This window comes from Mustela erminea, chromosome 18 (genome assembly GCF_009829155.1).
Source record: "Mustela erminea isolate mMusErm1 chromosome 18, mMusErm1.Pri, whole genome shotgun sequence".
Taxonomy (NCBI): Eukaryota; Metazoa; Chordata; class Mammalia; order Carnivora; family Mustelidae; genus Mustela; species Mustela erminea.
Genome location: NC_045631.1, coordinates 42,700,521 through 42,727,244, shown reverse-complemented (window position 1 = coordinate 42,727,244; position 26,724 = coordinate 42,700,521). Strand labels below are relative to the sequence as shown.

At 51.7% G+C, this 26,724-nt stretch overlaps 2 non-coding genes across 2 annotated transcripts; both read right to left on the bottom strand.

Moving 5' to 3' along the window:
• Positions 1 to 8,078: 8,078 nt before the first annotated feature.
• On the bottom strand, positions 8,079 to 8,269 carry LOC116578632. Its single transcript, XR_004280998.1, has one exon. It is a non-coding gene; the product is annotated as a U2 spliceosomal RNA (small nuclear RNA).
• Positions 8,270 to 17,785: 9,516 nt separating this feature from the next.
• On the bottom strand, positions 17,786 to 17,976 carry LOC116578638. Its single transcript, XR_004281004.1, has one exon. It is a non-coding gene; the product is annotated as a U2 spliceosomal RNA (small nuclear RNA).
• Positions 17,977 to 26,724: the final 8,748 nt, after the last annotated feature.

Genomic DNA, 26,724 nt, shown 5'->3' with positions numbered 1-26,724 from the left:
TTATTCATTTATTTCACACACAGAGCGAGCGAGCACAAGCAGGGGTAGCTGCAGGCAGAGCAGAGGGAGGGGGAGAAGCAGGGTCTCCGCTGAGCAGAGAAGCCGATGCGGGGCTCCTTCCCTGGACCCTGGGATCACGAACCCAGTTCAAATAATTTCTCAGGTGCTCTACCAACCAAGCCAGCCAGCCACCACCACCACCCCTTGGATTTTTCTTTAAAAAGTGCAGAGCAGGGGCGCCTGGGTGGCTCAGTGGTTTGGGCTGCTGCCTTTGGCTCGGGTCATGATCTCAGGGTCCTGGGATCGAGCCCCGCATCGGGCTCTCTGCTCAGCAGGGAGCCTGCTTCCCCCTCTCTCTCTGCCTGCCTCTCTGCCTACTTGTGATCTCTGTCTGTCAAATAAATAAATAAAATCTTTTATAAAAAAAAAAAAAAAGTGCAGAGCAGGGGGCTCCTGGGTGGCTCAGTCGGTTCAGTGTGGGACTTCTGATTTTGACTCAGGCCTTGATCTCAGGGTCCTGAGATGGAGAGGACCAGCGTGGGTCTGCTTGAGATCCTCTGCCTCTGCCTCTCTCCTTACTCACGTGTGCATATGGGCTCCCTCTCTCTTAAAAAAATCTAAAAAAACAAACCAGAGCAGAGGTTCTTGGCTGGCCATCAGTAGAGCAGGCGCCTCTCGATCTCAGGGTCATGAGTTCAAGCCCTACATTGGGCCAAGAGCTTAATTAAAAAAAGAAGAACAACAACAACAACAGCAGCAGCACATGGACCTGACCACCTTCAATTCTCTGAGTCCATGGGATTGACCCATGTCATCCATGCAGATGATGGTTGGGCACCTATCAGGGAGCCCAGCACTGAGAAGTGACTGTGATCTCATTCCTGCCCTCTAGGCATTCATGGTGGGGGGGTCGGGGGGCTGCCGGGTCACTCCTTTGGAGACTCCTTCTCAAGAGAATGGATGCCCCTTCGTGGAGCGGCAGGCACTATAGTGTGGACGGACCCTCGGACAGAGCAGGGCTCCTGGGGATAAACCTCTTGTCTTTTCTCACTTGGGGAAACGGGTCTGCCCAGCAGGACATAAACTGCCAGCCACTGAGCTGGGGTCCGGGTCCCAGTGCATGGGACTCTAGGCCTCCTGCCATCACCACAGGCTCTGGCTCAACCAACAGACCTTTACCACTTGGGACACCACCCACCAGGGCATTGCTTGGTCCTGGGAGTAGAGAGAAGCCAGATGCCCTTCCTTTCTCCTCCCTGACCCCAAGCAGGGATCATCCGGCTCAGGACCCGGATAAGACATTTGCCCAAATGGCCAGAACCCCAGGTTTCCATGCACAGGGGACTGTGAGAGGTGAACACACGGCTGTGGCTCCCACCTGGCCATGACCCCCTTGAGGCCCAAGGCCTCTCCAATGGGGCTCAGTGTCCCTAACGGGAGCACATGATATCTAGTCAATACATCAGAAGGCTGGGTGGAACACAAAGCCAGCTGAAGCAGGAAGGGCTGCCTGACACCTCAGGGGGCCTTAAAGACACAATTTCAGGGCACGTCGACAGGAGGGGGCAAGCGGGACATTGCAGTCTGAGGCAACAGTGGCTGGGGTGGAGGGCAATTAGGGAAGGAGGGGATGGTTTGATCCGGCTGACCTGCCCAGCCACCTGGAAGTTAGGATCTGGGCCTCGGAATGTCCCAGGGGACGCTTGCTTCTGATGGGCAATACTACCATAATGCCCCCCCCCCCCCCGTTTCCCTTCCTTCACAGACTCATTCATATCCTCAACTCGGCCAGCAGGTTCACCTTCCAACAGGAAGCCCCCACCCCCACCCCAGTCTGGCTGGAACCCTCCTTATTACATCAGACTCTGATCTAATGGAAGGCAGGATCACAGAAGGTCCCCTGGGATCTGTCAGGTGCCCTTACCCCAGGCCCTCCACTCACCACCCTAAACACACCAACCCAGTCTCCTCCCCTTGCCCTCAAGCCCTTTTAGAATTGGCCTAGGAGCCACCTTGCTCTCCCTGGAAAGCCTCATTATGTAAGCTATAGATCTTTTTCATAGCCTCGTGGTTGGTGGGGGGGCCTCAGTCTGCACCTCTAAAACAAATTTGGACAACGAGTTTGGGGAAGGCAGCAGGGCAAGGTGGCTCCATCTCAAAGGCTCTCAACAGATTCTGGGATATGGGTCCAAAGGCCTCCCGACCGGACTGGGTGGTCTCCTGCATCAAGACCGGGGAATCCCTCATTTCCTCATTGGTAATGAGTTTCCTGAGTGCCTAGGGTGTGCCGAACACAAAGCCAGTCCCGGGACTGTGGGGAAGGGACCTGTGCCTGGAGCCCGTCCAACACTGTCATGGTCACAGGGAATGCCTGGTTCAGAAGCTGACTCGGGGGCATCTTCCCAGATGCTCCCAGGAGTGCTTCCAGCCCATGGCCTTGGAGGTCCACCAGCCTCCACCCCGGCCCCAGAGATTGGAATTCCATTGCCCTATAGCGGTCCTGGGGCATGCGTCTGATTGAAACGAGAAACCCCAGAGATTCTGGGGTACCGCCAGAATGGATAAACAGCGGCCACAGATCTGGAAGAACAAATTTTCCTTCCCTCCCGGGGAAGCCCTTTCTACCCACAACCTCAGTTGCCTGTTCTTTGTTCCGGAAGGTTAAGGGGGCGCGCAGAGCCAGTGGAGAGCTTCCTGAAGGAGCCAGATTGGAGTCCTCTAGACTGGAGGTCGGGTCACACGTGCAAGGACGTTACCTAGGTCTACCAAAAACGGCTCCTCCGAACCCTTGGCCCGAGCCCACCTCAAGGGCAGAAGGGGCCCAGGAGGACCTCGTGGTGCAACGGTAGCGCGTCTGAGTCCAGAAGGGGACCAGGAGAAAGCAGGGAGAGCACTTGGAGAAGAGGCAGCAAACACGTGGAGAAACCGATCCTGATGGCCACCAGCACACAGATCAACCAAGGGCGGTACCACAGGGCAGGAAGGTCAGGCTCTGCACACTCGGGCCACAGTAGCTACACGTCGCTGCCCCAAATCTGTGCTACAGAAAACACCCGCGCGCCAGGACCCTAGGTGGGAAATGAAACGTCACTGAGATGCACAAACTCAAAAAAACTCAAAAAGAGGGGTGCCTGGGTGGCTCAGTGGGTTAAGCCGCTGCCTTCGGCTCAGGTCGTGATCCCAGGATCCTGGGATGGAGTCCCGCATCGGGCTCTCTGCTCCGGGACGGAGCCTGCTTCCCCCACCCCTCTCTGCCTGCCTCTCTGCCTACTTGTGCTCTCTGTCTATCACTAAAAAAAAATAATAATAATTTAAAAAATAAACTGATAAGAACAGATACCACACTTAGCCAAGAGGTCCAGAAGCGATGCCGGCCGCCCTGTCCTCGCCGCCACCGTCGCGCCGCCATCCGTACTGCACTCCCCGGGAGCCGAGTCACCCTCTGTCGGCACTCCTGGCTCACTCTCCCGGGGCGGGACGCTCCACACGCGGTTTCGGTTGCAGTGATCCCACGCATCCCTGGTGAGTTTTCACATCCCCTGCCGCTCCCTCGCCCTCTTCCCTAGACGATGACCTGCTGTTTGCAGGCCCCGCCCCACCCCCGACCCAAGCGAAAGGGCGGGGAACCTGTGCGGGTGCCTGTGCCCGGGAGCCGGACTCCGCCCTAAGCACCTCCTCTCCAGCCTTCCGCGACCGAGACACCTACCCCGCCAACCGCTCCCCGGCCCCCATCTGGTTTTGTGCTAGGTGGGTGCCCCGCAAAGCCTGCACTTAGCCGGAAGGACGGTGAGACCAGCACCGCAACCTCATGGACTCCTCAGGGGCCGTGGCCCTGCGGGGAAAGAACCCTGATGGCACCGCCCTCGCGCGCGCTGGACGCACCTGCCCTGCAGGCTTCGCTCTCCGCGTTGGGCCCTGGGCACCCCGGAGCGAGCTGAAGTTCTTCTCACCCTCACTTCCCAGCTGGGATCCCCGAGACCCGAGAGGTTAAGAAACAGGTCCGGTGACCCGCTGCCCTCCGCCTGTCCCCAGAAACGGGCCGCGTCTGGAGCGCAGGCCCCGCCCGCTGCAGGAGTCTGTGGGAGGGAACCCTGAGAACCCGACCTGCACCTGGGAGGGGAACGAGGGCGGCGGGTTCCGACGCATCTGCGTGGGCACAGGGGACGCGGGTAACACGATGGCGATTATTTGTGCTCACGGCCCAGCGTGGCCCTAGCTCTGGGTTCTGTGACTCTCACCCGGCCTGGGGTTGCCCCCCTCTGCCTTGGCGGAGAGGACGATCTCTCTTGCACTGGTCCTCAGGAAGTGCTAGGGTGAGCCTCGGAGGCCCTCTGTGGAAATGCCCAGCAGGAGTAGCCAACCCTCCGAGAGAGACAGTAATTGGACCAGTCACTTTTCCCAACCCCCATCTCCTCTCTGAATGCCTGGTCCTAATAACACCTAATGTGGGGCCTGTTTCGTGCCTCCTGTTTTCCCGCCCCCACCAGAGAGACGCCCCTCTCGGCCCCTAGCCTGGTTTTAACTTTCTCCTGTGGCTGGCACCAGCACGAAGAAGATAGGTCCCCCAGGCACTTGGTCCCTGGATGGCCTCCTATCCCACACCTGCCCCTGGCCCTCCACCCCAGCACCCCCCAGGCCCTGGAAATCCAACCTGGACTGCGTTTTATGCCTTTCTGGAGCTAGAGCCATGCCCAGCTCCTAAGCATCCCTAGAAGGGACGAGTGAAGGGATGAGGCTCAAACCAGGTCAGCCATCAACCCCGCTTACCCAGCCCCTGGCGCAGGCTTCTGGTGAGGGCTCTTCCTGCCTCGCCCACACAAGACCCCTCTGCTTGGTTCCGGGGTCTTCAGGAGTCACCGGATGGGTTCCCATGTATTTTGACCTTTAGGCGCTTGCACTGCCTCTCCCGGGAAAGACGCTTTCTTCGCCTTCTAGTGCACGCGTTGGCCTCTTGCGCGTTCAGGGACTCCAGGGCATCCGGAGAACCCAGAGCCGTGGGCCGTGCCCCAGAGCCCACACAGGTCCACACCCACAGAATGGGGTGTCACCCTCACCAGGAGCCATGTGCCTCCGCCAAAGTGTCGCACCCTCCTGGTGGTCCCTGCTACCCTCACCGGAGCCAAAGATCTGGGGCGGGGACTGAGTGGTCTCCAGCAACATCTGTTTCTGGAGCCTGGCGTACCTCGTAGCTCAGCAGACTCTTGGATTTTTGCCGAACTCACAGGTGATCAATTCTATCTCGGGACCGTTGTCCTACGCATTTCTCTCTTTGTCCGTCTTCGCTCATGTGTATGTGTATGTGAAAAGCCACACTGATGATCCTTCCCCTGAACTGCATGATCTTTACTCATGTTTTATCCAGTCGGTTTTCCTCTTTCCTTTTTCTTTCTGATCCCATTCCGGGATCTCCTGTGTAATTTGGAGATGAACCCCGCCTCTGGTGGGCTGGCAAATATTTGTTCCCAGTTTTGTTCGTCCTTTTCTTCCTCCCTTCTTCCCTCCCTCCCTTCCTTTCCTTCTGTTTCTCTCCTTTTCTCTTCCTTCCTTCTTTCCATTGGACAGACATGAGCATTACATAGTCAAGTTTCAGCCCACTGGGGTGTGAGTCCTAGGTGGCAGTTGGGTCCTCTGGGACGACGTTGCTGGACAGAGTGAGGAGCACAGGAGGTTCTTTGCAGGGGAGGGATGCGGGGGTGGCTAATGCTTTGAAAGACAGAGGGAGGAGGCAGGTGTGGGCTGGGAGAGCCTCAAGCCCCATAGCTACTGACAAAGGCAGAGCCCTTAATGAGAGGTTTCTGGAAACAAAGCCGGCCGACTAGAGGAGCCCCAACCCACATCCCCACGGTAGAAATGGCCCGGCCCCAGTACCCCCACTGAGCTCAGGACCGAGGGCCCCCGAAGGATGCTGGCCGGTATGTGACCTCCACGGCCAACCTTGTGGGCTGCCCCCCATTCCCATGCCCACCGTGCCAGGTCTGGGGTAGCCAACAAAGGCGGGTGGGGTCATTGGGTCTGTCGGCTGCCCAGTGTCTCCTCCACCCTGATACCCCACGTTTATCTCAGGATGGCCTGCCGCTGCTGGGAGCCTGCCCTGCCCCAGTATCTGTGGTCCCCGGGGAAACAGCCGTCTCCCCAAAAGCCCAGCAGTGTGCCAGGAGCCGCTTTTCAGAAGGCAGAGTCTCTGGCATCGGTGGCCTGGTGGCCTGCTCCAGAACCCACAGGTAGAGCCGTCGCTGTGATCCTTCCCCGCCGGGGCTCCCATCAACAACACGCAACATGTCTTTCCTTCAGGGACCTGCCCACCGTCATTAGCACGATGGGGTCCGCCAGAACCCGTGGCCCAAACCGCAGAGCTGCCCCTCGAAGGGCTTGAGAGCCCTCTTCCGCTCCAGGCCAGCCTGAGCTGAGGGCCACCCAGTGTGTGAGCCCAGATGGGGTGTCTATGTGTGTGGAATGTGTCCCTTCCAGAATGCGAAGAGGCCCACTGGGCCCTGGGCTTCCTTCTCTCAGTAGACTCCGATATAAAGAGGAAGCAGTTTTCTGGGCTTTGGAGGGGATGTCCCTGCGCTGGACGACAACAGGACCTCCTGAACATCATGCTGTTTCACTGTAAGGTTTACCTCCCTCTGTGGTCATGGGGTGTTGTGGAGTGGGGTGGCCAGGGGCACCTGTGAGGCACCTGCCCCCTCCACCCCCCCAGCTTATCCTGCCTGATCAAGGGGATGCAGCAGGGGAATGGATCCACCCTAGGGCCCGCGCCAGGACCAGGTAGCCCAGGCCACTGGTGGTGGTGGGGTTGGATGTCCCCCGGGGGCCAGATGTCTGCCTATATCTGTGTTTCTCTCTCCCCACTCCCCTGCCCCGGGGACTATCCTTTGTCCATTTTCTGTTGCCTGTTCAACTGTTTGGTATCAGTTCCTAGGATATCTCATTAAATCAGTGGATAGGAGAGTCAGAAACGGATGCCTTGCATCAGTCAGTTGAGGAACCCTCTGGTGGCAACGGTGTGTGCACAACTCATGAGAAGAAATCCTTTGCAAGGTTTGTAGAAATCTCAGGTCAGGAAACCATCCTGGACCCACGCCGACTTCTTGCTTCATTTTCTCTACTGGACACTGTAAGTTTTCTTGGGCTGGAGGCCTTTCTGTCTGGGGGTAGGAGTCACCCCTGTCATCGCGTCTTGGCACATAAAAGGCATTCAATAAATATGTCCTTTCCTTCTTTCTTTCTTTTTTTTAAGATTTCATTTATTTATCTGAGAGACATACACATAGCTAGAAAGGGAATACAAGTGAGTAGAGTGGGAGAGAGAGATAAGATTCGCACCTAGCAAGGAGCCTGATGCAGGGCTTGATCCCAGGGCCCCAGGATCATGACCTGAGTGGAATGCAGACGCTTAAGGACTGTGCCATCCAAGTGCCCCTCATCAAGTATTTCTGGAACTGTGGAAAACCTTAAGCAGTAACACTGGTGTCTCCTCCCCCCACCCTCCATCATTGTCATCACCCCATCCTCACACCCCCACTGGTGGAACCTAATGTAGGGTTCCAATCCCAAACTAGCTCAAACCAGCCAGGACCCGGGGAGAAGGAAAAGAAATGAGTAGGGAAGGTGATGTGATGTTTAGGGTGTCCTGAAGAAACTTTTTGCCTCCGTGCAGAAGATAAAAAAGGACACTTAAGACAAGGACAGGTTGCTTGCCTGCATTCCAGCCTATACATCACACTTAGAAAAGAAGGTCGACTTACCAAAATAAACTACTTAAGAGCCACACACACACAAAAGAGAAAAAGATAGATGATAAGCAAAGACAACCTGCCTGTTTGCTTGCCTTCCAATACCAAAAAAGAAGTACAACCTTTTCTAGGTTCGTCTTAAAAACAGTGTAAGTTCCCTATATGATCAACCAACAGGAGAGTTCCCTGTAAGAAAACCCTCAACTCAGAGCAAGCAAAATCTTGGACTCTTAACCCATCATATAAAGCAACAGCAAAATACCACTAAGGAAAGTAACCCCCCACATAACTGAAAAACAAAACCATTAAGTCTGCCATTAGTCACCGGAATATTGACCCCCGAGGGGGTGCACCGTTCCTGGAAGTACTGCAATACCAGGTCGATGCGTGGAGTGGACGGAGCAAGCTCCTATTCCATCTCCCTGCTCCAAAAATCCATTTAATATATTGTCCTCGGATAGAGGACGTATCAGATATTAAACTGATAAGAACAGATACTACACTTGATCTTAGCCAAAAGGCCGAGAAGCGATGCCACACACTCGTCCCTCGCTGTCACCGCCAAGTCGCCATCCATATTGCACTCACGGTGAGCCGCGGCGCGCACAGCCCACGCCTCGCTTCCCTCCCCTCGCCGACAGCGCTGTGGCGGCCATCGCTCAGGACGCCGGGCCGCACACATGTCCATTCTCTACACCTGAACACAGAAATGGTGCTTCTGTCGTCGCTTTGTCGCTCGTGCCGTTCGCCATTTCTAATTTGAATGCCCCGCCCCTTCCGCGCACGGAGGCGTGGCCGCGCCGGAGAGGAACCCCGGTGGAAGCAGAGCTCCGGTTTGCTGGGAAGCGCTTGCTGGCGTGAGGGGAAGACCCAGAGAAGTGGGGATGTGTCCGGGGAGGACGGGGGCTGGGGCAGAGTGGTCCGAGTTTCCGCGAAACTCGTCGGCGCATTACCTTAGGACCCTGCTGCGGGCTGCCTGGGTCCCCGCGGCTGGGAACCAGCGGAGAAGCACTGAGCTGTGGCCACCTGGGAAGGGCTCCAGAGACAAGGCTGGGCCCCGAGACTGGGCCCTGATAGGGTGGCCACCCTGCCCCATCCGCAGGGCCCTTGGGCACACTCCCTAACCTCCTGAGCCTCAGTTTCCCTAGTGGAGAAGTGGTCGCCTTCAGACCTCCTCGATAGGATATAGGGAACGCAGATGTATCTAATGAGGTGACCTTGGTGTCAGTCCTCGAGAATATGGGTTCTGGGTTAGGGTTAGAGTTAGATTGAGCAAGGGACACGATAAAAGACAAACGTTCCTTGACTGGGCTCACACCTGGGCTCAGTGCTTTCTTCATCTCAGACTTGGCAACTTTGCCTACGCATGGGGCAGTTGAGGCAGACAGGTGAAGCAATGTGCCCGAGACCATGGGCTTCGTGGAAAAGGCTGGATGGGCCTGGGAAGCCGAGAGTGCAGGGCCTAGAAAGGGCACCAAGAGGACGTGAGGCTCGTGTGTCCAGCCCACGAGGTGATGAAGTGTTGCCCAGAGAGACACAGGAGTCCTTCCCGCAGACAGGCCGAGAGCATTGGCTCCGAGTACCCGGTGGGACCTACTGTATACCTTGGCCTCCTCGATTCACCCTCCCCCTTCCGTCCCTTATCTCTAAACTGGGAGTTGGTGAGATGAGAAATTAGTGAACATCATTACTGGTGATAGACAGGTTTGCTGTAGACTGTATCCGGGAGAAGCAACGGCAGGGAATCTAGCTTGGGCAAGTCACTTCTCTGTAGCCTCCTCATCTCCAAAGGGAGACTATGAACCGCCCGCCTGTAATCCTGACCTTCACCTTCCCTCCTCCACCCAGGGCCCTGCGTTCTCCCTTACCTGCCTTTCTTTTTATTCCGTAGCAGCATATCCCTGGACACCTAAACGTGAGTTTATATTGTCCTTTAGCTCAACAGCGCAGAAACCCTAGAGCGGGGGATCTGGGTGTGTTTTGTTTCCATTTATATCTCCAGTGCTTTCAACAGCGCCTGGCATATACCGGACGCCCGGTGTACTTAGTTGAATAAATGAATGAATCAATATTATATCATGGGATACCTGCCTACAGAAAGGGATTAGCAAAGCTCTTGAGCCTTGTGGTCCTTAAGACCCTCCCTGTGTTCTACTACAGCTCTGCTCTCTTCCACGCTTAGGAACCCTTCGTGTGCTCACTACATTCGCTTTGTGGGCTTTCTGTATTTAGAAGGAGAAGTTTTACGTTGCAGAACAGCATGTTCCCTGACGGGGAAGGTGCATTTCCCATTGGAAATTAGTGATTTCCCTTTCTAGGTGGCGCCCGGTTGGCTCAGTGGGTGGACCATGGGATTCTTGCTCTTAGGGTCTGAGTTCAGGCCCCATGTTGGGTATAATACCTACTTAAAGATGAAGAAACAAAATATCCTTAAAAATGATTTCCTGGTGGGGCGCCTGGGTGGCTCAGTAGTTAAAGCCTCTGCCTTCGGCTCAGGTCATGATCTCAGGGTTTTGGATCAAGCCCCGCATTGGACTTTCTGCTTGGTGGGGAGCCTGCTTCCCCTCCCAACCCCGCCTCTCTGCCTACTTGTGATCTCTGTCAAATGAAAAATAAAAAAACCTTAAAAAAAATGATTTCCTGGGACACTTGGGTGAGTCAGGCGGTTAAGCCATTGCCTTTGGTCAGGCCATGATCCCAGGGTCCTGGGATCCAGTCTGGTATCGGGCTCCTTGCTCTGCAGGGACCCTGCTTCTCTCTAGGCCTCTGCCTGCCACTCTGCCTGCTTGTGTGTGCTCGCTCTCTCTCTCTCTGACAAATAAATAAAATCTTTAAAAAAAATTTTTTTTTAGACAGACAGAGTTCACAAGTGGGCAGAGAAGCAGATAGAGAGGAGGAAGCAGACCCCCCCGCGGAGCCGACAGCCCGATGTGGGGCTCCATCCCAGGACCCCGGGATCATGACCTGAGCGGAAGGCAGAGGCTTTAGCCCACTGAGCCACCCCGGCGCCCCATCTTTTTTAAAATTTTTAAAAAATAAATGAATAAAAGTGATTTTCGGGGCGCCTTTGTGGCTCAGTGGGTTAAGCCTCTCCCTCGGCTCAGATCATGATCTCAGGGTCCTGGGAAGGAGGACCTGTTCAGCAGGGAGCCTGCTTCCCCCACCACTGCCAGCCTCTCTGCCCACTTGTGATCTATCAAATAAAATCTTTAAAAAAGAAACAGAGTTTAAAAAAAATGATTTCCTGTTCTAGTTCACGCACCAGCTTCTTAGGAGTTTGGGTAATATGGGTCTCCTTTAGCCAGCTCGCATCGATGGGCACAGACCAAAGTGCCTCCACAGTGCAGGCCAAGCCGAGAGGGGACGGTCACGCCCTGTCAAAGCATCCTCCAATCTCACCCCGGTTCCCTTGACTGTTGCTTCAGAGGAGGTGGGAATGATAAGCTGGGGACAGAGACTCCAGGGGCACAGCTAGCTTTCTCAGCCACTGCCTGTTTCCCACAGCCTTGCCCAACTGTCTTGCTATCAGACTCTTGCATAACAGAGTAGCCAGTGGTATCTTTAGGAGCAAGGATGTTCATGTATCCTCGTGCTTAAGATCCACTATCATTTTCTCTTCATAGTCTCTGCCCACTGTCCTTTGAGTTATCTTTTTGCATTTCCATCTCTAGCATGCTTTGTATGTATCCTAGTGTATGAGTAGTTTTTTTTTTTCCCTAAGATTTTATTTGACAGAGATCACAAGTAGGGAGAGCAGCAGGCAGAAAGAGAGGGGGAAGCAGACTCCCTGCTGAGCAGAGAGCTCGATGTTGGGGCCTCCATCCCAGGACCCTGATATCATGACCTGAGCCAAAGGCAGAAGCTTAACCCACTGAACCACCGAGGCGCCCCCTAGTGAGTCCTGGTATAAATCTGACTATTTCTTCTGGATGGCTACCCACTTGTCCCAGCATCATGTAACGGCCCATCTAGTATCGGTTTCAGATGCCACCTGTATCATATAAAAAAGTCCTCGTATATATTTGGATCTGTTTCTGGATTTTTTTTTCTTTTTTTTTTTTTTAAAGATTTTATTTATTTGAGAGAGAGGAGGTGAGAGAGAGCATGAGCGAGGAGAAGGTCAGAGGGAGAAGCAGACTCCCCGTGGAGCTGGGAGCCCGATGCGGGACTCGATCCCGGGACTCCAGGATCATGACCTGAGCCGAAAGCAGTCGTCCAACCAACTGAGCCACCCAGGCTTCCCTTTTGTTTTCTTTTAAGATTTTTTTTTTAAAGGTTTTTGAAGTGGAACACAGGGGGAGAAGAAAATCATTAAAATTCCTTACCTACTGACAAGCCCTTGAAACGGACAGAGTGGCTCTCCCCCGGGGACTCAACTGCCCTCACCTCGAGCTTTTGCTAAGGACAATCCTAGCCTGACTGAAGCCCTACCGCGACAGGTTCGACCAGGATCCTGGTCTACTTTAACAATTCTTTTAGGAAACTTTCTCTCTAAACCTCCAAGATAGTGTCAAGATAATTCCCAAGCCTATGGTCCGCTGATATACATCTAAAGGGTCTCACAAGAAGATTTTTACTACTAGTAATAAATAACCTTTCTCCCAACAAGAGCTAGCCCCTCAAGGTCCTGGAGACCTTGCTTTCAAAATGCCTTAGAGACTAACATCTTCCACTTTGTCCTCACCCACCGCCAGCTCCACCCCTACTCTGCCTTTAAAAAATTCTGACTGTAATCTGGTTCGGGGCCAAAGTCCCTACTCCGCTGTGTCGGGTATACTTGGGCCCAAGCTTGTCAAATAAACCCTCGTGTGATTACATCGGTGTTGGCTCCTTGGTGGTCTCTCGGATGCGAAAACTCGGATATAACTATTTTATTTATTTATTTGACACATCAAGAGAGGGAACACAAGAAGGGGGAGTAGGGGAGGAAACAGCAGATTCCCGCTGAGCAGAGAGCTGGAAGCGGAGCTCCATCCGAGGAAAAGGCAGCCGCTTAACGACTGAGCTACCCAGGCATCCCCCTCTTTTTTTTAAAGGATCTTTTTGTTTTGTTTTGTTTTGAAAGATCTTGTGCTTAGGTAACCTCTATATCCTCCAACTCAGATCCAAAGTTGCATGCCCCTGGATTTTTGTTTTGAAAAATCTTCTGATAACCTGTTTTTTAAAAATTGTGATTCAGGGCGTGGGTTAAAGCCTCTGTCCTTGGCTCAGGTTATGATCTCGGGGTCCTGGAATCGAGCCCCTAGCCCCAAAGTGGGCTCTCTGCTCAGTAGGGAGCCTGCTTCCTCCTCCCTCTCTGCCTATTTGTGATCTCTGCCTGTCGAATAAATAAATAATTTTAAAAAATTGTGATTCAGGGGTGCCTGGATGGCTCAGTCATTAAGCATCTGCCTTCGGCTCAGGTCCTGATCCCAGAGTCCTGGGATCGTGCCCGAATCAGGCTCCCTGCTTGGCAGGAAGCCTGCTTCTCCCTCTCCCACTCCCTCTGGTTGTGTTGCCTTTCCCGCTTTGTCTCTGTCAAATAAATCAATAAAATCTTAAAAAAAATAATTGTGATTCAGGGGCTCCTGGTGGGTGCATTCGTTAAGTATCTTTCTCTTGGTTTCAGCTCAGATCAGGATCTCAGGGTCCTGGGATCCTATCCGTGCTCAGCTCGGAGTCGGGAGTTCTCTCCCTCTGTCCCTCTCAGTTGTGCACTCTCTTCTCAAATAAATCAATCTTTAAATAAAATCATAAAATGAAATAACATTTTTTAAAGATTCTTCTTTTAAAGATTTTATTTATTTATTTGACAGAGATCACAAGTAAGCAGAGAGACGGGGGGGGGGGGGGGGCAGGCTCCCCGCTGAGCAAAGAGCCCGATATGGGACTCGATCCCAGGACCCTGAGATCATGAGCTGAGCCGAAGGTAGAGGCTTAACCCACTGAGCCACCCAGGCGCCCTGAAATAGCGTTTTTGAATCAACTGATTCTTCGGTGTCACACCTGCTCTGGATCACACAGGTGAACACGACCTTGTCCCTGTGGTCAGGGGCATCTGCCATGCTCTTCCCTTCCTCTTCGGCTGCCATTCAACCCCAGCCACTCCTCACAGAGCCTAAGGGGACGCCAAGCGCAACCAGAGAACGTCTTCCCCGGGCCGAGGCTGCCAACTGCAGGGCCTCCCAAGTGTTCTGTCCCCGGGGCTCCAGAGGACTGTTGGGTCCCTGCCGGCATCCTCAAGTCTGGGCCTCACCGTATCCCTTCTGCCTGGTCCTGCAGTGACCCTGCCTTCACCTCAAGGTCTACACTGTACTCTTCCACGGCTCTGTGAGGTCCTTTCCAGCACCTCAGCTTTCATAAGTTGAAGAGACCCGGTTGGAGAGACTGACCGGTTTTGTTTCCTCGGACTTCCTCTCCCTTCCGACCCTTCCCTCTCCCTCTCAAGCCTTCTCCCCTTTTCCTTTTCCCAGTTATGAACAAAAGCTTTTACTTCTAGGACGGGCATCAGAACTGGGTCAGTCGGTCTGACTTGTCAGTGGGGAAAGGAGGTTGCTTTTTTCTAGCAACAGCCAGCTAAGCTGGGGTCACACATACCCCGTTTTAAAAATGACTCAAGGGGGGACAGTTTGCCACAGTCTCACCGCTCAAAGTGTGGTCCCCAGACCAGCAGCGTTGGAGTCCCGTGACCATATTGGAAATGCAGAACCATAGGCTTTTTAACAAGACTCTCATGTGTACACAGCAGCCCCAAAGAAAAGTGTTCTGCAACGGGACTTGATGGCTGAGGGAGAGAGGCAGAGAGAAGCAGCGAACACAGTTTTGAGGATCTCAACTTTCACTACCAACACAGGCAACCCAATTCCTCACCATTCTTCTCTCACTCTCACCTTCTACAACCCTGAGGAGAGTCTCAAGTTTCTAGAATCTTCTGGCAGTAAGAAAGAGAAAAGGAAGGGGCCTATTGGTGGGGCTTTGGAATTACCTGGGAGGTTCGGTGGGGTGGAGCCCGTGGCCGACCTGATGACCGAGAAAGATTTCTTGAGACGTCTTGGGTGTGTGGAGGGGCCTTTTATTTTATTTTTTTTTTTTTATAAAGATTTTATTTATTTATTTGACAGAGAGAAATCACAAGTAGGCAGAGAGGCAGGCAGAGAGAGAGAGAGAGAGGAGAAGCAGGCTCCCTGCTGAGCAGAGAGCCTGATGCGGGACTCGATCCCAGGACCCTGAGATCATGACCTGAGCCGAAGGCAGCGGCTTAACCACTGAGCCACCCAGGCGCCCCTGGAGGGGCCTTTTATACCTACAAATTGGGAGGGGGAGGTAAGGAAAGAGAGAGGTTTCAAAAGAACTTTCATATGCTAAAGAGGACCTAGGAGATATCTGAGGTCTTGCCATTTTCAAGTTAAGGTCGTTTTTCCCCTCAAGCAAGGCATTAACATTAAGAGCGTTGGGAGCTTCCTGGAAGGAGGTCGCGCCTGTCACACCCTGGAGTGGGGGTGGGGGAAGGGTGCCCGGTGTCCCCTTCTGCTTTGTCTTCAGCCAGCCTTCCGCTCCCTCCTCACCCCTAATGTAGGAGCTCAATGTTTGTTTTTTTTCTTTTCAGGTCGTTAATGACTGAGGAGCTTGCGAGAACTGGGGATGAGATAGGGGAAAAGCATAGAAGAAACTGATTAATTAGGTGCCCCTGAATGTTCCCTGAGAGACGTGAACAATGAAGTGGGGAGCTGTTACGCTGTCTTTCTCTGACACAGCCGGGTGTTACTCCAAGCCTGAAAACCTTGGACGTAGGACGTCCCCAGAGTTGCAGATGATTGAGGCAGTGCAAGGGCCAGCAGAGTGCCTCTCCCCCAACCTCCCACCCTGAATGTGTTCAGGATCCTGGGGCTAAAACAGAAGTGTTTGTGTGTTGGAGAGCAAGTTGCATGTCCAGCTCCACGAGATCCATAAAACTAGGTTGTCTCGGGTGCCTGGGTGGCTCAGTGGGTTGGGCCGCTGCCTTCGGCTCGGGTCATGATCTCAGGGTCCTGGGATCAAGTGCCGCGTCGGGCTTTCTGCTCGGCGGGGAGCCTGCTTCCTCCTCTCTCTCTCTCTGCCTGCCTCTCTGCCTACTTGTGATCTCTCTCTGTCAAATAAATAACAAAACAAAACAAAACAAAACAAAACCTAGGTTGTCTCAACCAAAAACGGGGCTTCAAAACTTGCCTGCCATTATTTAGCATCCACTGTGTGCCCGCTAATTCCCACATTTTCCCCTTGTTTTTTAAACATCTCAATTCAATTAACGACTATAGAATGTATTACTCCTTTCAGAGGTAGAGGTCAGTGATTCAACAGTCTTATATAATACCTAGTAGTTTTTTTTTTTTTAAAGATTTTATTTATTTATTTGACAGAGACACAATAAGAGAGGGAAAAGCAGAGTTCCCCATCGAGCAGGGAGCCCAGTGTGGGGACACATCCAAGGACCTTGGTACTGAGCGCCCCACGCGCCCCACTCAGTGCTCATTCTGAAGCCGGAGAGCTAGGTTCTTGTCTCATGGAGCCAAAGAATGAATCTTGAGGACAAAAGAGAGTAAAGGGATAGAGGTTTATTAAGTGAAGATACAGAAGAAGCCCTCAAGAGTGAGAAGGGTCAGGATGCCTGGGTGGCCCAGTGGGTTAAGCCTCTGCTTTCGGCTCAGGTTATTATCTCAGGGTCCTGGGATCAAGCCCCAACATCAGCGGAGAGCCTCCTCCCCCCAACCCCTACCGCCTGCCTCTCTGTCTACTGCTGATCTCTACTGCTGATCTCTGTCCGTCAAATAAATAAAATCTTAAAAAAAAAAAGAGAAGTGTCCCAACAGGATTGCCAAGGAGGGTTGGGGTTCGTCTTTTATAGAAAGGGAACCAAAATCCTTTTAACATGTCTACTGATATTAGTGATAACACTTGCAATGGCTTACTTCCTTTATGGTCTGGTTATTCTTTGTTGGTCGCAGGTGCTTATCATAAAAAAGGCACTCATCCCACACACCTAGGGCGGGAGGTCTGGTTTGTTCCCTTATCTCTGGTTTCCCCAGGCCTCCACATTTTTGAGATTTCTGTGAGCCAGTCACATGGCTCCTGTGTCTCGCTACCTAGTCCTACCTATCCTTAATTAATTCCATCATGTACCCTCTTTAATGTCCTTCACCCAGTTTCCCTATCCTCCCAAACCCCTCCCTTTAACTCATTTCATTCTTTCAAGGATCCCGAAGAGAAAAAGTGTTATGGTATTTTCCATTTGAAGAAACGGAGGCTGCTAAGGCCCAGCACCCAATTTCTTCAGCTTCCTTCCTCTTCTTCCTTACTGTTGGCTGGTAGTTTTACAACTTGGTGAGTCCTTAACCGGATCCACACAGTAATAAAGTAGGTCAAACTATCCTTGTTCAACAGATGAGAAAACAGAGCTTCAGAAAGGGTCAAACTCATTAGATTTAAAATCAGGTTTAAGGTGCCTCGTTAGAGCAGTAGGTAGCGCGTCAGTCTCATAAAATCAGATTTATGGCTCAGTGGGTTAAAGTTTCTGTCTTTGGTTCAGGTCATGATCCCCAGGGTCATGGGATCCAGCCCCGCATCAGGTCTCTGCTTGGCAGGAAGCCTGCTTCTCTCTCTCTCTGCCTACTAGTGATCTTTCTCTGTGTGTCAAATAAATAAATAAAATCTTTAAAAAAATAAAGTCAGATTTAGCAAAGACAGTAACAGAAAGGTCCAGGAGCCCCACCAGTTTGTTCTTCCACCAATCACTAGAAAAAGACAAAAAACACCTGCCTCCACGTTTAATTAATCTGGGAATAAAAATACAGGAGACTATTGCGGCAAATCACCCCCAAAAGATACTAGACAAAAATTTTGCTAAACTAAGAATAAACGTTGTCGCACAAGGTATCAAAAATGCAGAACCACAGGATCACAAAAAGTTTGGACATGAGCAAAAGAAATAGTAATAAACCTTACAGAAATATACCAAAACAAAAAAAGTAAAAAGCTTAAAACTACTGCTTCTAAAATCAAACTCTGCCATTGGAAACCATACAGTTTAACCCCCGGAGGGGTGCACCGTTCCTGGAAGTACTGCAATACCAGGTCGATGCGTGGAGTGGACGGAGCAAGCTCCTATCCCATCTCCCTGCTCCAAAAATCCATTTAATATATTGTCCTCGGATAGAGGACGTATCAGATATTAAACTGATAAGAACAGATACTACACTTGATCTTAGCCAAAAGGCCGAGAAGCGATGCCACACACTCGTCCCTCGCTGTCACCGCCAAGTCGCCATCCATATTGCACTCACGGCGAGCCGCGGCGCGCACAGCCCACGCCTCGCTTCCCTCCCCTCGCCGACAGCGCTGTGGCGGCCATCGCTCAGGACGCCGGGCCGCACACATGTCCATTCTCTACACCTGAACACAGAAATGGTGCTTCTGTCGTCGCTTTGTCGCTCGCGCCGTTCGCCATTTCTAATTTGAATGCCCCGCCCCTTCCGCGCACGGAGGCGTGGCCGCGCCGGAGAGGAACCCGGGTGGAAGCAGAGCTCCGGTTTGCTGGGAAGCGCTTGCTGGCGTGAGGGGAAGACCCAGGGAAGTGGGGATGTGTCCGGGGAGGACGGGGGCTGGGGCAGAGTGGTCCGAGTTTCCGCGAAACTCGTCGGCGCATCACCTTAGGACCCTGCTGCGGGCTGCCTGGGTCCCCGCGGCTGGGAACCAGCGGAGAAGCACTGAGCTGTGGCCACCTGGGAAGGGCTCCAGAGACAAGGCGGGGCCCCGAGACTGAGCCCTGATATGGTGGCCACCCTGCCCCATCCGCAGGGCCCTTGGGCACACTCCCTAACCTCCTGAGCCTCAGTTTCCCTAGTGGAGAAATGGTCGCCTTCAGACCTCCTCGATAGGATTTAGGGAACGCAGATGTATCTAATGAGGTGACCTTGGTGTCAGTCCTTGAGAATATGGGTTCTGGGTTAGGGTTAGAGTTAGATTGAGCAAGGGACACGATAAAAGACAAACGTTCCTTGACTGGGCTCACACCTGGGCTCAGTGCTTTCTTCATCTCAAACTTGCCCAGTTTGCCTACGCATGGGGCAGTTGAGGCAGACGGCAGACAGGTGAAGAAACGTGCCCGAGACCATGGGCTTCATGGAAGAGGCTGGCTGGGCCTGGAAATCCGAGAGCGCAGGGCCTAGAAAGGGCACCAAGTGGAACGTGATGCTTGTGTGCCCAGCCCACGAGGAGATGAAGTGTTGCCCAGAGTGACACAGGAGTCCTTCGCGCAGACAGGCCGGAAGCCACGACCCGTGCAGGCCCTGAGAGTGTTGGCTCCCAGTACCCGGTGGGACCTACTGTATACCTTGGCCTCCTCGATTCACCCTCCCCCTTCCGTCCCTTATCTCTAAACGGGGAGCTGGCGAGAGGAGAAATTACTGCACATCATTACTGGGGATAAGGAGACATATTTGCTGTAGACTGTATCCGGGAGAACCAAAGGCAGGGAAACTAGCTCGGGCAAGTCACTTCTCTGTAGCCTCCTCATCTCCGAAGGGAGACTATGAACCGCCCGCCTGTAATCCTGACCTTCACCTTCCCTCCTCCACCCAGGGCCCCGGGTTCTCCCTTACCTGCCTTTCTTTTATTCCGTAGCAGCGTATCCCTGGACACCTAAACGTGAGTTTTTATTGCCTTTTAGCTCAATAGCGCATAAGCCCTAGAGCAGGGATCTCTGTTTTGTCCGCTTTTTTTTTTTTTTTTTTAGATTTTATCTTAAAAAAAAAAGTTTTATTTATTTGACAGAGACACAGTGAGAGAGAGGGAACACAAGGAGGGGGAGTGGGAGAGGGAGAAGCATTCTTCCCATTGATCAGGGAGCCCGGATTCATGTCATTCTGGTAGAGCTAGGTTCTTGTCTCATGGAGCCAACGAATGTACCTTGAGGACAAAGGAGAGTGAGTAAAGGGACAGAAGTCTATTAATTGAAGATACAGAATAAGCCTGCAAGGGTGAGATGGGTCCCCACAGGCTTGCCAATAAGGACCCCTAGGATTCCTCTTTTATAGAAAGGGAACCAAAATCCTTGTAACATCTCTGTTGATATTAGTGAAAACACTTTCAACGGCTTACTTCCATTTTATGGTTTGGTTATTCTTTGTCATAAAAAAGACACCCATCCCATACACTGGGGCAGGGCAGGGCATAGGGTTTGTTCCCTCATCTCTGGTTTCCCCAGGCCTCTACACTTTTGAGATTTCTGTGAGCCAGTCACATGGCCCCTGTCTACGTCTCCCTACCTAGTCCCACCTGTCCTTACTCAATTCCATCAGGTGCCCTCCTTAATGTCCATCACCCAGTTTCCCCATCCTCCCACCCTCTTCCCTTAACCACACATGTTCTTTTGATCTTTCAAAGGTCCCAAAGAAAAGGTGTTACTTATTGTTGGGTTCATGGTCAAAGGAGCGAGACTGAGACAAAGCAAAGGTCAAGCAAAGCTTTATTTCGCGCCAGTTTGAGAATCAAACTTACCGGCCAGGGCCATCTCTTGCAAAGAGGCAACGACCCTCTGCCTTACAGACTAGCTTTTAAGGGCAAAGGCCATGTGGCTGGGCCTGGCCACACACAGGTGGCCAATGAGACGGTAACACAGAGAAAGCTGCACAGTCCTGCTAGGTCACACACAAGTGACCAATTGAATTACAATTTACCCTATAGTAGATATTTGAACTAGCTTATCACCTTGGTCACAATGGGGGCCCAAAAGGCACCCAAAGGGCGGGGCCCATACTCCTTGGTAGCTAGGAGACAGTATGCGCCCCCACTGATTGGATACCTCCCCCTGGCCTGACCCACCCTTGTATTTGGGCTTTGTTACCTGCTGCTGGTTTCTGGGACTTGTTTTTAAGTAAGTTCCCTGACCGGTGGGGGGTCAGGGTCAGGATGGAGCTGCTCTGGCTAAATAGGCCCTTACTCTTGTTAGGAACAGACTGATGCAAAGTGAAAGTCAAGCAAAGCTTTATTTCACGCCAAGCATCAAAAATCAAACCGACTGGTAGGGACCGTCTCTTATGAAGAGAAGATGAGGACGACCCCTACAAGGCTGCTCCCAAGAAGGCTGCTCCGGACAAGACCGCTGCCCACGAGGCCGCTGCCCACGAGGCCGCTCCCCGGACAGGGCCGCTCCCCAGAATGAGGCTGCTCCGACGATGCCGCTCCCAAGAAGAGGCCACTCCAGATGAGGCTGCTCCCAGGACCAGGCCGCTCACCAGACAGGGCCGCTCCCCAGAATGATGCCACTCGGCGAGCCCGCTCGAGGTGGGGCAGGGGCCCGGTGGTAGCGAGGCCGCTCGCTGTGGCGAGGCCGCTGGCCATAGCACCGCTGCCTATGGCTACAATGACCAGGACGACCACAACGCTCCCGACAACCATGATGACCATGACGCTCCAACTCTCCTGAAGACTACCCTAATGGCTATTCTAACGGCTATCCTAACAGCTATTCTAACTGCTATTCTAACTCTTCCTACTACTCTAACAGCTATTCTAACTCCTCCCACTACTCTCCCCCCTCCCCCCCCAGCCTCACAGACTAACCCTTATAGAGGTGATTGAGCCCAGCCCACACACAGGTGGCCAATGGGATTTCACTCAATCAGTGCGCACCCCACTGATTGGATGTCTCCATCCAGCCTGGCCCGCCCCTATATCCGGGGTTTACAAGTAAGTTCCTCTGGCTAACTAGGCCCTTACATTACACTTATGATATTATACATCTGAAGAAATTGAAGCTGAGAAGGCCCAGCTCCCAACTTCTTCAGCTTCCTCTTCCTCTTCCCACAGAATTGAGGGGACCCTTACTCCTGGCTGGGGGTTTTACATCTTGGTGATTGGAGGGTCCTTATTCCCAACCACACTGTGAGGAAAGTGGATCCCCATTTAACAGATGAGAAAACTGAGAATGTAAGGGCCTATTTAGCCAGAGCAGCCCCACCTTGGTTGAACAGCGATTTTGTTGTTTATGCAGTAAAACTTACACTGACCCTGCCCGCCCCCCAGGGGAACTTACTTAAAAGCAAGCCCGGGAAACCAGTCCCAGGTAACAAAGCCCAAATACAAGGGTGGGTCAGGTCAGGTGGAGACATCCAATCAGTAAAGTGCGCATACTGTCTCCCTTGCTAACAAGGAGTATGGGCCCCGCCTTTTGGGCGCCAATTCTGACTAAGGTGATAGGGTAGTTCAAATAGCTACTATGGGGTAAATTGTAATTCAATTGGCCACCCGTGTGTGACCTAGCATGGCTGTGCAGCTTTCGCTGTGTGTTACAATCTCATTCGCCAACTGTGTGTCGCCAGGCCCAACCACATGGCCTTTGCTCTCTAAAAGTTAGTCTGTGAGGCAGGGAGGGGTTGCCCTCTCTGTAAGAGGCGGCCCTGACGGGTCTGTTTGACGGTCGGTTTGATTTTTTTTTTTTAAGATTATTTATTTATTTGGCAGACAGAGATCACAAGTAGGCAGAGATACAGGCACAGAGAGAGGAAGGGAAGCAGGCTCTCTGCTGAGTAGGAAGCCCGATGCAGGGCTTGATCCCAGGACCCTGGGATCATGACCTGAGCCGAAGGCAGAGGCTTTAACCCACTGAGCCACCCAGGCACCCTGGTCAGTTTGATTTTTGATGCTTGGCATGAAATAAAGCTTTGCTTGACCTTCGCTTTGTATCAGTCTCGCTCCTTTGACCATGGACCCATTATTGGGGGACCCAACAAGAAAACTGAGCTTCAGAAGAGATTCGAACTACCTAGATTTGGAGACAGCCTCAGGTGTGTGGTGGGCTGATTTAAAAAGCTGGAAAACTGGCTGCTGAGGGCAGAATGTTGGGAGCCTGGCCCTGTGTTCCACGCTCAAATTGGGGGCAACAGGGGGTCCCAGTCAGGGTTTTCCACTCAGGTTGTGATCTCAGGGTCGTGATTTATTTATTTATTTTTAAAGATTTTATTTATTTATTTGCCAGAGAAAGAGAGAGAGCATGAGCACAGTCAGGCAGAGTGGCAGCAGAAGCAGCAGAGGCAGAGGGAGAAGCAGGCTCCCCGCCGAGTAAGAAGCCCGATGTGGGACTCGATCCCAGGACACTGGGATCATGACCTGAGCCGAAGGCAGCCACTTAACCAACTGAGCCACCCGGGCGTCCCTCAGGGTCGTGATTTAGATCCCCATAGCTGGCTCCGTGCTTAGTGAAGAGTCTGCTTAAGTTTCTCTCTCCCTCTGCCCCCCCCCACAAATAAATAATTTTAAAAAAATCTTTTTTAAAAAAGGGGGTGTGTGCCTGGGTGGCTCAGTGGGTTGGGCCTCTGCCTTCGGCTCAGGTCATGGTCCCAGGGTCCTGGGATCGAGCCCTACGTCGGGCTATCTGTTCAGCGGGGAGCTTGTTTTCCCCTCTCTCTCTGCCTCCCGCTCTGCCTACGTGTGATCTGTCAAAAAAATAAGTAAATAAATAAATCTTTAAAAATTTTTGTTATTTGTTAGAGAAAGGAAGAGCACAAGCAGGGGGAGCTGCAGGCAGAAGTGATGAAGTCCCAGAACCTAAGTCAGGTTCGGTGGGGTGAGGAGGTTCGGAGCCGACGACTAAAGAAAGAATTCTTAAGACGTCATTGGTGCAAAATGGTGGTTTATTAAAGCACGGGGACAGGGCCCGTGGGCAGGCAGAGATGCGGCCGCCCCGGGTTGTGAAGGTGGGCATGTTATATACCCCACGGTTGGGTAGGTGAGGACAAAGGGGTGTTCAGAAGGGCTATTGGGGCAAAGAATACTATCAGGATATTGAAGGCTTAGTTGTTATCGAGTAAAGACAATTGGAAGTCTGGTGGAATGTTCCATTCCTGCTATCAAGCATCCTTGTTAATAAGATTTAGGTTTAGAAGAAATTTAACTTTATTTACTTTTCCTTCTACTTCCACCTCCTTCGGTTTTTATGGAGGGGAGGGTAACATTAGGCTTGAGGAACTGAGTTCTGTGTCCCTGGAAATTGGGCTATTGATAAGGTAACTTCTTTGTTGTAAATCTCAAGGATATTTGCAAACCAAGGGAGACTCCTACCTTGCAGGACTGTGATCTCTGCAAGTTAACTATTTATCGTTTTATGGCGGTCAGGGGTCCTGAGGAATGCTACACATATGGAGGGGAGCGGATGAAAGGGGGGGGTGCAAGGCGCCAGCTTTTGCTTTGTCTTCAGCCAGCCTCTTGCTCCCTCATCAGAAGGAGAGGCAGGTTCCCCACTGAGCAGGGAGCCCGATGCGGGACTCCATCCCAGGACCCTGGGATCGTGACCTGAGCCAAAGGCAGATGCTTAACTGACTGAGCTACCCAGGGAGCCCAGAGCTTAACTTTCTTTAAGTCAATTTAATAGAGATCTTTTACAAATTAATTTTTGCAGTATCACCAGGAGGTGGAAAATACCACATGTCTATCTCACACACACACACACACACGCACACACATACAGAAAAATATAAGACCTTGTAGCTTGCATTTAAAAATTCCTGCCATGGGGGTGCCTGGCTGGCTCAGTTGGTAGAGCATGGGACTGGATCTTGGGGTCTATTTTTTCAGGTCCCAGGTTGGGCATAGTGTTTACTTTAAAAATGTTGAGCTGGGCAGATAAAAAATTACTGCTGATGAAGTTTTGGACTACAGGTGAAGTTCAGTGGGTGGAGTCCAGACCTGACAACCAAGAAAGAATTCTTACATCTTGGTGCAAAATGGTGGTTTATTAAAGGATCGGACAGGACCTGTGGGCAGAAAGAGCTGCTTCCCCTGGGTTGTGAATGGTGACTGATTTTATACTATGGGCTTGGGGGAGGTAAGGAGAAAGGGAGGTTTTAAGAAAGATATTTCATATGTTAGAAAGATTCCGGGGTGCCTGGGTGGCTCAGTGTGTTAAGGCCTCTGCCTTAGGCTCAGGTCATGATCCCAGGGTTCTGGGATGGAGCCTTGCCTAGGGCTCTCTGCTCAGCTTCCTCCTCTCTCTCTCTCTCTCTGCCTGCCTTTCTGCCTGCTTGTGATTTCTGTCTGTCAAATAAATAAATAAAATCTTAAAAAAAAAAAAAAAGATTCCCAGGGTACTGGAGGCCTTGCCATTGTCAAGTTAAGGTTGTTTTCCCTCTAGCAAGGCTTTACCAGGAAGCTAGTTGGGAACTTCCTGGAGGAACATTTCACTCTGCCTGCTTCAAGTATCTGTCAATGGGCTGCAGGGTATAAGGACATTTAATTGTATGTACATTTCCTTCTGGCAGCTAGGCCATTGATAGAAATGCTTTGTTCTTGTAAGTTACTAAGATATTAGTAAACTGAGGGAGACTCAGGTCTTGCAGGATTGTGATCTCTACAAGTTAAGGGTCTGTTTTTTCTTTAGGGCAGCCAGGGGTGCATGAGGAATGTCACAGATATCCCATGGCGGGGTGGGAGGAGGAGGGGAGGCGGGGGTTATGGGTGCCAACTTCTGCTTTGTCCCCAACTTGCCTTCTGTTCCCTCATCACTGCCATGAATTAGGTACAATAACACAAAACTCACAACTTACAAAAGTCAGATCAGAGATCAGAGTTGTTTTCCTGATAAATGGAAGAAGTTAAGCTTACTGCTCAGACGACTAGGACTTTTTCTATTAGTATATTTGGGGACGACATTGAGGATGTCAAGTTCAAAATAAGCTTTCCTCCTGTTTTCTTTTGATAAGAATTACCTCCCTGAAGTTTGCGGATCAGAAAGAAGGTCTGCTCTGGTAGAACGTTTACATCTCAAAAGTAGAGAGGGGAAAAAAGGCAAGTTCCTACATACCCTTTAAGATAAATCTGGACTCTGGGGGTGCCTGGATGGCTCAGTGGGTTAAAGCCTCTGCCTTCAGCTCAGGTCATGATCCCAGGGTCCTGGGATTGAGCCCCTCATTGGGCTCTCTTCTCCACGGGGAGCCTGCTTCCTCCTCTCTCTCTGTCGGCCTCTCTACTTGTGATCTCTCTCTGTCAAATAAATAAATAAAAATCTTAAAAAAAAGAGAGAGATTGGGGCGCCTGGGTGGCTCAGTGGGTTAAGCCGCTGCCTTCGGCTCAGGTCATGATCTCAGGGTCCTGGGATCGAGTCCCGCATCGGGCTCTCTGCTCAGCAGGGAGCCTGCTTCCTCTTCTCTCTCTCTGCCTGCCTCTCTTCCTACCTGTGATCTCTCTCTGTCAAATAAATAAATAAAATCTTTAAAAAAAAAAAAAAAAAGAGAGAGATAAATCTGGACTCTGAATAACAATTCTGGAGACATCTGGAGACATCCAGAAACTAGCCTGTAAAGACTAGATATGTAGAGCAAAGAAAGCTATCTTTAATTCCTGAAAGAACAGGATGGCCACCTAAATGATTATCAACTCTTGGAAGTTTTTTTCTTCTGTCTGGGTACATTTAGCTTAGGGGAGAAGGTCTTTTATTTATTTATTTATTTTTAAGATTTTATATATTTATTTGGCAGAGATCACAAGTAGGCAGAGAGGCAGGCAGAGAGAGAGGAAGGGAAGCAGGCTCCCTGCTGAGCAGAAAGCCTGACAAGGGACTCGATCCCAAGACCCTGGGATCATGACCTGAGCCGAAGGCAGAGGCTTTAACCCACTGAGGCACCCAGGCGCCCAAGGGGAGAAGGTCTTAAAAAAATCCTATCAGGCTTTGAATATTGGCTTCCAAGGTGGCCAAATTTCTGATCATAGTATTATAATATCCTTTCAAATATCTTGTCACACTTCAGTGTGGACAAGCAATAAATATTTCAGACTGTACGGCACAACCCTATTAATTTAATTTACTTTTCCCTTAGCTGTTTAAGGGAGTAATGTGGCAGTTTATAGAGAATCTCTCAGAATCCCATCAACTTTGGGGGGATTCATGAGGGGGCCCTCCTCCGAGGGTATATGTGCGGGCATTTGAGTTGATGTTACAGAATTTGTAAAGGACCTTCGAGGACAATCTCTTCCACTATCCCAG